The sequence below is a fragment of the Prinia subflava genome, chromosome 7 (genome assembly GCF_021018805.1).
Source record: "Prinia subflava isolate CZ2003 ecotype Zambia chromosome 7, Cam_Psub_1.2, whole genome shotgun sequence".
Taxonomy (NCBI): Eukaryota; Metazoa; Chordata; class Aves; order Passeriformes; family Cisticolidae; genus Prinia; species Prinia subflava.
In genome coordinates this window covers 2,373,974-2,385,768 of record NC_086253.1, presented here as the reverse complement: position 1 = coordinate 2,385,768, position 11,795 = coordinate 2,373,974, and positions in this window count along the sequence as shown.

Genomic DNA, 11,795 nt, shown 5'->3' with positions numbered 1-11,795 from the left:
ATCTGATAATCCCAAAAGGCTCTTCCAAAGATTCAGCTTCTGGGTTGTGAGAACGAGGGAGAGCAACTTTTACATGGGCAAAGGACATGGGGGAATGGACTTAAACTGGCAGAGGGCTGGGTTAGATGGGATATTGGGAAGGAATTGTTCCCTGTGAGGGTGGGGAGGCCCTGGCACAGGGTGTCCAGAGAAGCTGTGGCTGTCCCTGGATCCCTGGAAGTGTCCAAGGCCAGTTTGGATGGGGCTTGGAGCACCCTGGGATAGTGGGAGGTGTCCCTGCCATGGCAGGGGTAGGACTGGATGAGCTTTAAGATCCTTTCCAACCCAAACCATTCCATGGTTCAGTGATCATTCTACAACTTTTCCCTAGGAATTGTCTGAATTTGAAGTTGCTGGAGGCTGTAGATAATCACTTCATATTGGCTGGATTTTTGTTCCCCTCTTCCCTGCTCTCAGAGGTTGGACACTGTGCAGGATGGACCATTAGCTGGATGATCCATAGGATGGATGTTCTGCCAGCGTGTCCACTCCTACAGGATGTGCTGTGTTGAGATTTAAGCCCTTTTTGGGGGGTAAAGTTCCCCATGGATCCTCCCCATTGCAGTGTCCAGGAGAGCTGCACACCTGGGTGACCCTCACCTGCTCCTCCCAGCCAAGAGAGTTATCCATGGATCTGCTGGGTCTGGAGGAGGAATCCTGATGCCTTGGGAGGGCTGACCTGGAACAGAGACTGGACAGAGCTAGAGAATAAAGCAGATATTTATTAAAAGGCCTTTAAGGGCACACCTTGGGCAGTACAAGAGCCTGGCCAGGGATACACCCTGAACCAAAATGGTCACAAGATGGACAAATGGTCACAAGGTCTTGGACCAAAACTTTGATAAGTTTTGGTCCATTTGCATATTGGGGTTAAATGTCCAATTACAGCTTCAGGTTATGAAGTCCCATCCTTCTTGTTTTCTCTCTTCAGCCCACCACTGTTTGAGCTTTTGGGCCTGAAAGTTGTAACAGTTTTCCTTGGTCTCCATCTGGGAAAGGATTTGTTTGGTCTACTTATTCTGTGAAGAGAGCTGAGTGACCCTGAATGTAAGCTCAGAACTGCACCCCTGGGCAGCACAGAATCTGAAACACATGAAAAAACCATGAAAAACTTAAGGCATCAAACCCAGGACAGGACTGGACTTGGGGCAGCACCGTCCCTCCTTCACCAGGCACCCTGAGACACCAGGTCATGGAATCCCAGAGCAGTGTGGGCTGGAAGAGACCTCAAAGGCCACCTCATTCCAACCCCCTCCACGGGCAGGGACACTGGAGGGAGGTTTCTCCCAGGCTGGAGCCTGCAGGGAAGCAGCAGAGCAGCCCAGGCACCCCCACAGTGAACATCCCCACCAGTGTCAGCAGAGTTCACTGCAGGCAGCCAGAACAGCGTGTGCTGAGCCTGTCTCGCACAGACCTGCTCCAGCACAGACGCCCTGAGCCTGCCCTCCGCGCTTCCTGCTTTTTTTTCCTCCCCCCTGTGCTTCTATTTAAAAGATTAATTCCCTCAGATGGAAAGTTTGTGCAAGCCTCGGTTGCATCACGGCACCGCCGGGCTCGGCCAGGGCAGCAGAGCAGCCAGGAGAACCCTGAGTTATCCAGGTCACCCCCACTGCAGGGACACCCAGGAGCAGCAGGGAGGGCAGAGGAGGGGGGATCTGTTTGGAAATCCAGGAGACACCTCTGCCTTCCTTCTGCAGAGTCCCTGCCCCGGGCTGCGAGTGCTGCAGCTCAGGCAGGGAGGGGTTAATTAGAGTGAGAGGTGATAAATAAGAGATGAGATTCGTGGGGGTTTTCTTGCCCTCTGGCCCGCAGATCTTCCTCCCTAAAAGGAAGATGATGTCAGGACTTCAGGAGGTCTGGCATTGAGGGATCAGGCACCCAGCACCTTTTATAGGAGGCGGAGAGCAGAGATCTGCTCAGCAGGGAGCTTGTAAGGACAGGAGGGGGAAAATGGAGCCTCTGCTCTGGAGACAGGCTGGGAGAATTGGGTTTGTTCATCCTGGAGGAGAGGAGGCTCCAGGGAAACTTTTCAGCACCTTGAGTGCCTGAAAGGGCTGTAAGAGAGGTGGAGAGACTTTGGATATGGGTCTGGAATGACAGGACAAGGGGGAATGGCTTCCCACTGCCAGAGGGCAGGGTTAGGTGGGATATTGGGAAGAAATTCTTGTTCCTTGGGAAGGAATTCCCTGTGAGAGTGGAGAGGCCCTGGCACAGGGTGCTAAGAGAAGCTGTGGCTGCCCCTGGATCCCTGGAAATGCTCAAGGCCAGGTTGGATGGGGCTTGGAGCAACCTGGGCTAGTGGGAGGGGTTGGTCTTCGAGGACCCTTCCAACCCAAACCAGTTTGTGACTCTATGATTCTAAAATCAATTGCAATGTTTTAGATGTCAGAGGTTACCTGAATTCCCCCTTTGGGCTGTCCTGGGCAGGTGCCTCCACATGTCACCGTGAGCCTTTGTCACATCCTGCTCTGTGCCTCAGTTTCCCTGCTCTGGAGCTGGGCAGAGTCCCACACAGTGTGTGCTGCAAAATTTGCAAAAGCAGCTGGGGTGGAAACTGATGGAGTTTGCTCCGAAGAGAAATAAATCCTTGGGAGGAGATGTTTGCTTTCAGCCTGCCACGAAAGCAGAGCCAAAACCTGCCTCTTTTGGACAAGGCCACGGGGAAAGATTTCCACCTCTCCAGCTGAACAGGAAGCAGCCCTGCAGCTTCCTAAGGAATCCCACCACTGCTGATGTCCCCGTGGGGCAGAGGACACCTCTGGCCACCCCTCTGCCTCCCCCCAGCCATGCCCGGGGGTCAGGGAGAGCCTTGTCCCACCAGGAACCTCTGAAATTGTCCCTTTGTGATGGAACAAACACAGTGGAGACACAAGAACCCCCTGACCATGCCTGAGGACCTGTAGGCCAATTCTGCTCTCCAGGTCTCCTTTTCCTGCAGTGACTGCTCCTGGCTGGTCCTTTCCTGCTCCCCAAATTCCACCCTTTGCTCACCCTTCTGTTTTCTCCCTGTGGAGAGGATGAGTTGTACCCACTGTCACATCCACCCTGCTGCTGTCACATCCACCCTCAGTTTTTCCCTGGAAATATCATCCTCATCCAAGACCATAAAACTCCTGCCTGAGCCACTCCTTCCCATCCCCTCCCAGGGTGCACCACCCCGAGGAAAAACAGGATGATACTGTCAAAAAAAGCCATTTCTGATGAAGTGTCAGCTCCATCCCATTGGAAAAGGGCGGATCTCTGTCCCACGTCTCCTTGGGCATCCAGATTTGTCTCATTCCCAAGCCAGCAGCTGCTCTGGAGAGTCCTGTGAGGTCTGGTCTCACCCCTCACCCCCTTTAGCTGCTGCCTTACCACATCCTGTTTTCACCCTCTCCCAAATTCTGGGTGCTCCCACCTTGGCCTCAGCGCCAAGTGGGAATGAGGCAAATTCCTCCTGCCTTTTGTCCCCTGGAGGGAGGAAGGACCAGGAGTGGGAACTGAGTCCTGTTTGGGACAATCCCACCCTGTTTTGGATGGGAAAAAGGGGCTTCAGAGGGGTTCAGGTGGTGGCAACCATCTCCTGGATAGTGGGGGGAGATGGGGAGAGAGCCCAGGCAGGCAGGTGGATCCCATGGCTGGATTCATCCTTCCAGAGCCTGCTGAGAGGGATTTTAGGAATGCCAAGAGCAGTTTGGCTGTGTGACAGTGGAGCTGGCACCCGTCCAATGTGTTGGGACACCTGGCCTGGGATGAAATCATCCTCCTGGGTGGGGGGGGCTTTGTCACCAGTCCTAATTAGACACAGCAAGCTCCGTGATTAGTGCCTGTGCTTGGGACAAAACATCACAGGGGCTCCACAGAGGGGATGGAGGCAGAGGAGAGGCCCCACCCCTCTTCACCAGAGGGGCCAAATCCACCCCAAAAGGGGGGGGCTGAAATGGGGAGCACCGGGTGGGGACTGTCACATCTGCTGGGACATCGGGCGCTTCTCCTGGCTGTGCTTCCATGTGCAACCTCACCCATCTCCTTCCCATCCCATCCCATCCCATCCCATCCCATCCCATCCCATCCCATCCCATCCCATCCCATCCCATCCCATCCCATCCCATCCCATCCCATCCCATCCCATCCCATCCCATCCCATCCCATCCCATCCCATCCCATCCCATCCCGTTATCCCATCCCGTTATCCCATCCCACTGCAGGCAGACAGGGCTTCAAGGAGCTCATTGTTTTTTCCATGCCCTGAGTGTTTTTGGACGCTGATTCCTCACCACACATCAGAGTGATGTTTTTAGGGTGTTCAGCAGGCTGAAGGCAGACATTGTGTAGGTTTTGCTTTTTTCTAGCCCGTTTCCAAAGCAAACCAGGTGTTGGAGTCCATGGAATTGCTGGGTGCCCTGAGCACAGCCTTTCCCAGAACAACAATTCAGAATGAAACCCCAAACTGCTGTCATAAAAAAAAGTGTGGGGATAATGAAATGGCTTCAAACTCCACTCAACATTCAAAAATTCAAACATTCCTGGGTTAGATGGGATATTGGGGAGAAATCCTTCCCTGTGAGGGTGGGGAGGCCCTGGCACAGGGTGCCCAGAGAAGCTGTGGCTGCCCCTGGATCCCTGGAAGTGTCCAAGGCCAGGCTGGAGTACCCTGGGGCGGTGGAAGGTGTCCCTGCCCATGGCAGGGGGTGGAACAGGATGATCTTTATGGTCCCTTCCAACCCAAACCACTCCATGGTTCTCTGATTCCATGGTTCTGTGGGATTCTGTCCAACAGCATCAACCCCACCCTGAAATTCATCAGAGCCAACAGTTGATTAAAAACTGCAGCTTTATTAAAAACTGCAGCTTTATTAAAAACATCCCTAAATATTCTGATATTGGGGATGGATAGAGAGGGTGGATCTTGGTGGGGTTTTTTGGAGTTTTTTTTCCAAATGAGAGGCTTCCTGGCAATATTTGGCTGCCTCTGCTCACTCATATCCCCAGCAGCCTCCAGGACACGCAGATGTGAACAACCCTGGATTCAAGGGAGATGGGAATTGCTGTCTCCACCTCATCCAACAGCACCTGGAGCTGGGAAACACTCGTGGGCTCCAGTGAGACCCGGGGCTGCCCTCACTAATCCTGGCTGGGAGCACATTCCCGCTGTGCTGCTCCGCTGCCAGGCGTGCAGGGAAACCTCTGCTCAGCCCAAAAACCCTCGGCTGGAGGGAGCAGAGCATCCAGCAGGACACGGGGAGACAACATCCCCACGGTTTCCATGACAACAGCTCAGGTGTCACCGGAGGGATGCAGGTGGGGATGCTCTGGAGAGGGGACGGGCACACGGCACCACCAGGGATTCGCATCCAGCGGGGAACGGGGCTGGAAATCTCCTCTGGCAAATGTCAGGTGGAGCTGGGAACGGCCTTGCTGTGTTTGGCTCGGCTCAGCCATGAGCTCACGTCTCTGCAGAGCCCAGGACATGCAGTGACAGCGGCCACGGGGCTGGGAGGAGCTGCCTGGGCCTTTGGTGTCCTTCCTTCTCCATCCCCAGGGTTGGCTCCAGCTCATCCTTCTTAATGGGATCTCAGTAAGAGGCCTGAACGTTGGCCAAAGTGTTTTCCCAGCTGCTGGCACACCCAGGCACTCTCCCACGAAGGTGGAGAGGGAGGAAAAGTGAGACAGAGCCATTTCAGCCTCCAGCACAGCCTCAGTTCTGAATGCACCTGAAGCCTTCCTCTGTCCCCCTTGGATCCACCCTGCCACCCTCCTGTCAGGATCTGCTTCCAGAAACGTTGAAAATCCCCCTCTACCCAAGGGACCTCTTGGATTCTGTGGTGGTGCAGGTCATTCCCGTCCTGATGGGTCCTTGCCCTTTTTATGTTAAAAAATACAATTTTATTTAGAGCTGTTGGCAGAGAAAAAGCCATGGGAGCCCAGCTGCAACCACTCCACCCAGTGTGGGATTTTTCCTCACAGAAGGTGTCTGGACATCTTAAGAACGTGCCAACTTCAATATCCAGAGGTGGAGAGGAGGGATGTGGTTCCTGACAGTCTGACTTAAGTCTTGCAGAAGAAGAAAAACTCCTTTTTTCCTGGCCTTGGCTCAGAACAGGCTCCATCAAATTCAAGGTTTGATGCTCCCTGTTGAGCTCTGGTGGTTTGGGAGCACAGCAGGACTCCTGGCATGGGTCAAACCCTCTGGGGAGGATCCTTCTGCCACATTTCTGCCTGAGATTATTGTCTGCAGTAGACACAGGGGCTGGGCCTGGCAGGAAGGGTGGAGAAGTGCAGGCTGGTGGTGGAACCCAGCCCCTGTGGGCTGCGAGGGAGGGAGCCCCTGGTCCTTGCCACAGATGATCCCTGGGCATGTGAAACGTGGGGCGACCCCATATCCTCACTACAGAGCTCCATGAGGGGTTTAGAGGGGCATTTTTGTGCTGGAATTTTTCCTTTTCTGCTCTTCCACACAGAGAGAAGCCCCACAGGCTGAGGGGATGTGTCAGGACACTCCCAATGGCCACGGCTCCCTCGGATCCAGGGCCTGGGGTTTTTCCTTGGGTGGGTTTTAAGAACAGGACAAACAGCTGGGCTCTCCTGGGTTTTTGTGAAGCTCCTCAGAGATCAGAAGTGGAACTCAGGCTGCTTTGGACAGCGGGCTGGATGATTTTCCTGGCATGATCAACCTTCTAGCAGAGAATACCAAGGTCCTTTGCAAACCTCCCTGGTGCTTTGTGCTGTCTGCACAAGCAGTTTGCTTTGCATTCTGGCTTTATTCTATTCCATTTCAGTTTACCCAAAATATCTCGGCATGCTGGTGAGTGGCAGCTCTCTGGGATGAGTGTGCATGTGAATACACTTCTGCTAACTCAGTGTGAATCCTTTCTGCCAGTCAGGCAAATAATGACAGCAGGGAAAATCAGCAAGGGGAAAAAGGAGACAAAGACATGCAGCATCTCTGGAGAACGACCAAGCAGCCCAGCAGGGCTGATCTGTGCCTTTCCCACTCTCCTTGAGCGGGTCCCATGGAGCTGGGCAGCACAGCTGAGTCCCTGTCCTGTCCCTATGCCATCCTCCTCCACTCTTGGCTCTCCAGACCTTGGGGACACTGCTTGGGACAGTGCACATCACCCACTGCTGAGCTGGCAGAGCTGCAGCCTTCCAGAGCTGTTCAAATCATAAAATGAAATTAGTCAGGATCTGTCCAATGAAATCTCCAAAGAAAGACAGGAATAATCCTTCTAGGAAAGAAACCTGAAACTGCACGAGAGTAGGAGCCATGTGGCAGATTCCTGAGGATCCCAAAGGCCTGATGATGATGATGATGATGATGATGATGATGATGATGAGTGTTTTTCTGTGGGGCTGTATCTGCTGTGTCAGTCCATCTCTGGGACTTGAAGCCACAGCAGCTGCTCAGCAGGGCTGGGACAACAGCAGGGCTGGGACAACAGCAGGGCTGTGCTGTGCCAGGTGCCAGCAGGGTGACACAGGCATGGTCAGCACCTCTGTCCGGAGCTGAATCCCAGAGGGAAAGGTGGAGCAGCTGGAGAGCGGCCCCGGGATGGGATCTGTGCTCTTCCTGCTCTCTGCTGGGGGGATGAACCAGCCCCAGGGCTCAGGGAGCAAATCAGGAGTGCTGAGGGGAGTAACACAGGGGTTACAGCAGGGGTCTCAAATCCCATCTTGTTCCACCCCTGCCATGGGCAGGGACACCTTCCACTACCCCAGATTGCTCCGGCCTGGCCTTGGGCACTTCCAGGGATGAAAGCATCGGATTGAGCAGACAAATGTAATTTACTGACACAACAGAGCAGCCTTGAGGACTTGATATGGCCTCTTCCAAACACTGCCCTTGCCCTCCTTGAGCAGCACCTTGAGCTGTGCCCTGACTCCAGGGAAAGATGGGAATGGCTTTCCACTGCCAGAGGGCAGGGCTGGGTGGGATTTTGGGAAGAAATCCTTCTCTGTGAGGGTGGGCCTGGCACAGGGTGCCCAGAGCAGCTGTGGCTGCCCCTGGATCCCTGGCAGTGTCCAAGGGTAATTTGGAGCACCCTGGGGCAGTGGGAGGTGTCCCTGCCCATGGCAGGGAGTGGAACGAGATGATCTTTAAGGTCCCTTCCAACCCAAATTCTATAATTTTATGGGAAACCCCTTCCTCGGAGCTTTCCAGCCCAGCTCGGAGCTGCATCCCAGGGCTCTGCCCGGGATTCCCCCTCTGTGAGCGGCATCAGCCACAGACGGAGGGACACATCCTCGGCGACAGCTCAGTGTCACATCGCGCCTGGTTGCCAAAAATTCTCCGTGCGAGTCCCCGGGGCGAGGCGCGGGGCTCTGCGGGCTCTGCTCTCCGGGCACATTAACAAACTCTAATGAGCTCCCAGCGCCGCTCCCGCCGCCAGCCCGGCCCTGGATTACACCGAACGCGCTAAGCAGCTTACTCGGGGTGCGAGGCTGCTTCCCAAACACTTGGGAGCTGCTGTTCAGGAGCAGCGGGATCTGAACTCGCACATAATTCCCTGGCCGCGACGCTCTGATGATGCTGCAAAGCTTTGGTGCCAATCCTGCCCTTTCCAGCGCATCCAGGAGCGGCAGGGCTTCTCCAGCGGCTTTCCCGTCCCGCTAAAAGAAGCAAAACTCGGCAGGTTTGGTTAATTTACCGCCGATGCCCCGGTGGTGAGCAGCAGGGGCTGCCTGCAGGCTGTCCCGAGCCCCGGGCAGCGGGAGAGGCGCTCTTGGCCGGGGTGCCACGGCTCTCCCTAACCCCGCGCTCGGGGATGCTCCGTGGCGTTGCCATAGAAATGTGCGCGGGAGGGGATGCGAGATCTGCTGCTGCCATCTCCTGGAGGAGCCGGCACGGCGAAGGGCTTGGGAAGAGCGCGGGATGTCCCGGGCAGAGCTCGGCTGGGCAGGGACATCGGTACCGAGTGGTCCGGGCACAGCAGAGCTCACCCGGGCCACCGGATGATGGCAGGATGTCACCCCTGAACCTGCGGGCTCTCCCAGGAAAACATCAACAATTCCGATGGCCATGACCCCAAATCATAAAGTGATTAAAGTTGGAAAGGCCCTCCAAGATCATCCAGTCTGGTAACTCCCCCAGCACTGCCACGGCCACCACCGACCCCTGTCCCCAAGTGCCACATCCACACGGCTTCTAAATCCCTCCAGGGATGGAACTCCAGCACTGCCCTGGGCAGCTGTGCCAAAGCTGGAGAACCCTTTTGGTGAAGAATTTTTCTTAAAAATCCAACCAAAACCTCCCCTGGCACAGCCTGAAGCTGTTCCCTCTCCTGTCCCTGTCCCTGCGAGCACAGCCCGACCCCCCCGGCTGTCCCCTCCTGTCAGGAGCTGTGCAGAGCCACAAGGTCCCCCCTGATCCCCCTTTTCTCCAGGCTGAGCCCCTTTCCAGCTCCCTCAGCTGCTCCTGGGGCTCCAGACCCTTCCCCAAATCCTTTTCGTCACAAGGAGGCAGATGTGCCCCCAGAAGGACTGGAGGTGCCCCAGCAGTGCCAGCACAGGGGACAGGCACTGCCCTGTCCCTGCTGCCACCCCAATTCTGGGACAAACCAGGGTCATGCCCAGAACTGCCCAGGTTATATTTTGGGGGCTTTGGGCACACCCTGTGCAGGACTGTCCTCCCTGGCAGGACCCTGGAGGTCTGGTGAGGTCAGCCCCAGGATGGAGAGTGGCTCGGGGGGCTGCTCTAGGGAGAGAACCCCCGAAGGAGTTAACCCCACCCTCGGTGCACCCATGGCAGCGGCAGCAGGGGAATAAATGTGGCAGCTCAGGGTGCAGATGGGAGGGGAGGGGTGTGAGGTTTCTGTGCCTGTGTGGAGGCGCCTCAGTGAGCGTGGGACGTGTTGGAGCTGCAGCTCAGCCTCGTTTCTCAGGGTTACAACCGTGAGCTGCAGCTTTGCTGCACTTCCCCATCCCTTCCCACCCCTCCTGGCAGCAGGAGCTGGCAGGGATCCCAGCCCACAGGATGGAACCCTCGGCTCCTGGCCATGGAGGTGACACCAGACACGTGCCAGGCTGTTGGGTGGCAGGGACACAGCCTGGGTTCCTGGGACTGACTATTTCAGGGACAGAGGGACAGGGGCTGGAACAGGGCAGTGCTTGTGCTAAAGGCCAAGAACACTGAGGCATTAAATGATTTTAAATGGGGTAGCCTGACCCTGGGCTTGGTGGCCATCACCCAGGGAAAAGTGTCCTCAGGAGCTGCCACGGTCCTGTGGGATGTCCTCATCCCTTTTTTGTTTGTTTGTTGGTTTGGTTTGGGTTTTTGGTGTTTTATTTTGTTTTTGTTGGCTTTTTTTTTTTTTTTTTGGGTTTTGTTTGTTTGTTTTTGTTTTTTGTGGGTTTTTGTTTGTTTGGGGTTTTTTTGGTTTTTGGGGGGTCTTTTCTTTGTTTTTTTGGTTTGGTTTGGTTTGGGGGTTTTTGTGTGTGTGTTGTTTTGGTTTTTTTTTTCTTTCCTCCAATGTTCTTGCATTGGAGCAGATGAGAGCAATTTGTATTATTGATGCTGCCAGCTCTGCAGCAGCACCTCCTGCAAAGGTTGTCCCGTCCCAGCCTTCTCCTTGCTTGGACATCCTGGCCCTGTGATCCCGCAGATCCCCTGGGACACTGAGCCCTGCCCTCCCAAGGAGCTCCTGCCAAGTGGGAGAAGTTTCCACACAGCATTCCAGAGGAGCATTGAGGATGGGGGAAAACAAAGCCACCCCAGTGTCCCCCAGCCCTCCTGGGTGTGGGAGATGGCCAAAGGTTCCAGCAGAACCAGGAATGTGCTGCTCCGAGCTGTGGCAGCCACACTCCTGACCCCAGAGTCCCCTGCCAGGCTCTGGCCCCTGCTCTTAATTCCATGCTGGCAGGAATTTTCCCCTGAGACAAACCAGGAATCTCTGTCCTCTGCAGGGACCCTGGATCCACCTGGCCAGGAGGTGTTTTAGGAGGTGCCCATCCCTCCTGCACTTCCCATCTGAGCACACAGCAAGGTCCCCTCAGCAACCATCCCAACCCTGCTTTTAGGTCATCTTAAACAAATTCCAGGCCACTAAAAGGTCTGAAAAAGAGAGACCAAGGGAAATTGTTCCTCTCTGCTGCTGGACTGCATCCCACAGGACCTGTGGGTTTTAGAACCATCTCAGCTGGGAAGGGCAGGTCTTTGACTCCAGAAGAGAAATGAACTGGAATACTGGAAAAGGAGTAAATCTCGAGTTGTTCCTCTAACCTCATCACCCAACCAGTTCATCCCAGCAGGAGAAGCCTTTTGAAGAATCATTTGGGTTTGGGTAGGACCTTAAGCCATCATTCAGGGACATCTTCCACTACCCCAGATTGCTCCAGGCTCTGCCCAGCCTGGCCTGGAACCAGGATGGGTGAGGAAGGCAAAACTAAACCTGGACCAGGCGGGCTGGGAAGGGCTGGGGCGCTCCAGGTGTGGGGTTTTATCCCAGGCCAGCTGAGGAGCCTCCAAAACCTGGCCCAAGCAGCAGCTGATGTCACTCTTTGTTCCACCTTGTCCCCAGGGACAGAAAATGTCATGTTTGATGTCTCCAGAGAGATCATAAAATATTCTTCTGTCTTTAGGGCAGGAAGGAGGTATTTTCCCCCTCCTTTGTTTTACTTCTGTTTCAAAGAAGATGAAAAGAATTAAAGTCCCATCCCTGCAGTGCTGCAGGCACAAGACTTCTCTGGATATCAGCTTTTTTTTTTTTGCAGGGATCCCTGCAGCCACAGATTGGTATTAATGATCTGGATTTGCTTTTGGGGTTAAAAAGAAAGAAATC